The sequence below is a fragment of the Crocodylus porosus genome, unplaced genomic scaffold, assembly GCF_001723895.1.
Source record: "Crocodylus porosus isolate Cpor-Errol unplaced genomic scaffold, CroPor_comp1, whole genome shotgun sequence".
In the NCBI taxonomy this organism is placed as follows: domain Eukaryota; kingdom Metazoa; phylum Chordata; order Crocodylia; family Crocodylidae; genus Crocodylus; species Crocodylus porosus.
This window is the reverse complement of record NW_017728906.1, coordinates 144,293,304-144,297,298: the sequence shown is the minus strand read 5'-3', so window position 1 is coordinate 144,297,298 and position 3,995 is coordinate 144,293,304. Positions and strand designations below refer to the sequence as shown.

Here is a 3,995-nt window from a genome sequence, read left to right as displayed (position 1 = left end):
CCTATGTATTCAGTGTCCCACATTTCATAGTGGCTGTAGGGGTGCTTTAACTAAAGCTTCTTTAATGCATTTTAGTTAAAGTGCCCCCCAACTAATTTGAAACACAGGGTGTTGAATGCACTTGATGCTGCAGGACACTGGAGCTTTCTAATTGGAATGCTCCATCTGCTCTGATGAATTTTAATTAAAATGCATTGGAACATATGTATAGGCATCCTAAGGGAGTAAACAAAGCACCCTCAAGTACATTTTTTTCCCTACCTACTACCCTGTGTAGCACCCCAATTTTCTAATACTGCAAGAGAATAACATGTCAACTTTCAGATTCAGTTTTACTGCTAATGTGTGCTTAAGTGGCAATGGATTATTTCACTGTAGTAGGAAATCTAAGGTCATTGTGCTTTAGACATGTGCCTCAGCCAGTGGTTCAGTTAAAACTTGGCTACTTTAACATGTGCAAATAGTGTTCAGTTCTCTGTTTTGTTTTGTTTATTTACTGTGGATCTCTTGCTAACCTTTCATTTCTATGGTAGGGTAGACAGTGGCAAGGACTTGTACAATCCTTATATACAGGTTAGCATATAAACTATACCCACCCCCAGAACTGGGTAACCCCCCCACACTTTTTTTTAACACATCTACCATGGAAAAGATTGGTGATGCCCTGAGTGTCTCTCTTAATATTGAAAATTTCCTTTGTTCTGGTTTCACATAGTATTGTGGCAAAACCCACAATTTTTCTTTCAAGCCTACATCTTGTGCCTCTGCTGGCATCCCATGTTGCAACTGTATGAGTCACGTACCCCTCCCATGTAAATTGGTTCCCAGATGAATGAGAATGATTTGGAGTGATTGAAATACAATGGTAGCAGGCCTCTACTGAATGGTCTGTAATGACTGGGCCATCACCTCACATTGATTCATCCAGGAACCACTGACCTCACCCAGGAACAGAGACAAGAACCCAGTGTTTGAAAGACAAAAAACCCTGTAGAACCACCAACTCTATCATTGTACCCCACCATTACAGACACCCAAAACTGCACATCCTTGCATGAAGCACACATGCTTAGTACGCCAGGGGCTGACCCTTGCCTGGGCATGCTTCCTGTCACTAGGGTCACACAAGGTCTGCCCCTATAAAAAGAGGCAGTGAAGACAGACCCAGTGGGATGCCCTCTCCATCTAGACCAGCACCATGCCACACCACCTATCCACCCAGAGGCCCTGCCAGTGACCCCCCTCTGGACAACACCTACTAGACAAGGGCCCCTTTCCAGCCTGGGATAGGTAGATATTGCCTGCACACCTCCTCCTACAATTTGGACTCTCCCTCTGTCTCTGTCTCTCCTCCTAGAATTTAGTGGACTTCAGCCACTGCACCAAGCCTCTCTAACCCCTGCTGCCATTGTGTGTGTGGGGGTGGTGGGTGCAAGGGAACCAAGAAGACATTGTGTCACCATCTCCCCTATTCAATAAAGCCACTGTCATTTGCAATGAGTTGGGTCATGTTTTACTGAATCCCTGTCCCTTCCCTATCTTAAATTCCAGTCTCGTTCTCTCTCTCTCTCTCAGCTCCAGCCCCCCCAGTTTCTCAATCTCCTCCCAATTCCATCTCCCATTTTCTGCCACCTCTCAGCCTCTCCTTGCTTTTATGCTGTCCCTGCTGCCTTTCACCCTCCCATGCCATCTACTGCCTTTTCCCTGTGACTTTCTACTGCCTTTCTCTGTTTTCCCACTGCCCTGAAGTCTTTCAGACTCTCCTACCATTTTTCCTGTGATTTTCTGTTGCCCATCTCTCTGTTTTCAGGCTTCACCTTCTCTAATCATTCCCCCTTCCCCCACAGCTTTCCAGCACCTTGTGGCTGTCTTGCAGTTTTCTCTAACAGCTGGAGCTTTTTCCAGCTCCCAGCACCTACTGCCTCTCCCTTCAGGTTCTCTAGCTGCTCTGGAGCCATTGTCTGGCTCCCCACACCCAGAGACCTTCTTTAACACCTATACTTTCCCTTAGTCCCATTTTCCCTCACCCCACCTACCTTTTCAGCTCCCCCGTAGCTCTGGCTCCAGTCCCAGCCTCTGTGACGGCATCGCTCCCTTGTTCTGTAGGCTTTGGGTATTGTCTTTTAATCAATTAAGATAAATTAAACTAAAGTTACCTCTGAGCCTCAGTTCTTCAGCCCAGGACCCTCTAGTCTACTAGTTCTAATCCTGGTTCTGGCAACTTTTACTCCCAGCAATTTTCACTCCCTACACTTCCACTTTCTTACCTTAAACTTTCCCCAGGTATCCCAAGTACACCAAGCACATACATACATACATACACATCACAACACACAACTTAGGAACTCACCTGTGTGTATGTGGGTGGTATGTGTGTGAATTAGTGAATACACATATATAGATATCATTGTATGTGTGTGGTATATGAATTAGTAACCCACATATGTGTATTGGATGTGCAGGTGTTGGAAACTAATTCTGTCTAAATTTGGTGATGCGTGTATGGATGGGCTTAAACTGGTGATAGGTGTGCATGAACATAGATTGGTTATTTTGAACATGTGTGTATCTGAGTTGCTAATGTGAGTGTGTATGCCTAGTAGGGGTGTATGCACCTAGTGAGTGTATGCGTGCTTAATTGATTTTTATGTGTGTTTGTGCAATTGTACACCATGCCGTCCTGTCTAACAGCACAATATTGAGATCCTGAGCATTGGCCTGACCCCTCAGGGCAACAGTATAATACAACAATTATGTGACATGTTAAAAAAAGACAATACTTGCAACGTATCCAAATGTGAAGAGATCTGCAGTCATTTCAAATGGGAAACCTGCTATTAGCTCACACAATGGATTCCCCAGCTGAAAGGAAGACATAAATTGGAATGAATCAAGCATTCGCCGCCAACAGATCTGCTGCCTCTGTTCACTGATGAGATGTAAATGTGCTTAGCAAGAGTATAGCATCAGAAAAGGACCATGAAATTATAATATAGAAACTGTAATGAGAATGGGTTAATTTGTAGCATTTCTTATTCTAATTATCTTATTTAACATGTGGGAACAAAACCATTTTCAGCCATTTTCTTTTCTTGTTACCATCCCTTATTACAAGAACAAGAAAACAGAACAATTTGATTGCTTTTCTATTCTGTGAAATACAGTAGCATGTTGCACTGTTTTGACCCTTTCAATATTCTGCATAGGTAATTTGAGAGGAGAGATTCCAGTAATGGTCTGAGTAAAGAGCATTTAATGAATATGGGGAAAGTATAATTTGCATGGAAATGGCCTGAATTATTTTTTTTAAGTGCACAAGAATGTAATAGAAAAGGAAACGAAAAATGCAAGCACAACACACCTCAATTCTGTGACAATGATTTTAACAAGAATTAAAACTTGTATGAACCTAACCTATTCTAAGAATAACACTAAAATAGTTCCCTCTTGCAGTCCTTAGATTATCTATCGGGACATACTCCATTTATAAAAGAGATGTCCAGGCAGTGAAAAATATCCTGTTGTGTTCAGTACAGATATTAATCTATTATACTGACAGAAAATAGGTATTGCAACAAGTTAAGATACTTACTGCCTAACCTAAATGGATGCCTTTTAAGGCCCACAAGTACTACATTTTTTAATGGGGGTTGCAAATGTATGTCCTCAGGGAAAGCTCTTACAGGTAGCTCATATTCCAAACTAGCACACCAATTTCTGGTAATGCATTTATAAATGGGGACTTGGAATGTACACACTTCTGTTTTAGTGGGACTGGTTGAAAAATATTTGTTGAAAATGTCATAATTTGTAAAAAATCAACTAACAAGATTGTAGAATGTTGCTTGGTTTATACTATTATGGTTTCATTTATGTTTACCTGTGTAGACATGCACGTTTTGGACAAGTGTAAATTAGCTGAGCATTTGGCCTCTAGGAATATGTCTATGCCACCCTTGAAATAAGCTTTGTACTCTGCTGAGAAACAAACTCCC

General features: G+C 41.9%; 1 long non-coding RNA gene across 1 annotated transcript in view; it reads right to left on the bottom strand.

Annotated features, from left to right (window-relative positions):
• Window positions 1-1,545, bottom strand: part of LOC109306243 — an 8,041-nt gene extending 6,496 nt beyond the window's left edge. The window contains exon 1 of the long non-coding RNA XR_002099903.1: window positions 1,329-1,545. This is a non-coding gene — a long non-coding RNA (uncharacterized LOC109306243). The remainder of the gene's footprint in view (window positions 1-1,328) is intronic.
• Between the last annotated feature and the right edge of the window lie 2,450 nt (window positions 1,546-3,995).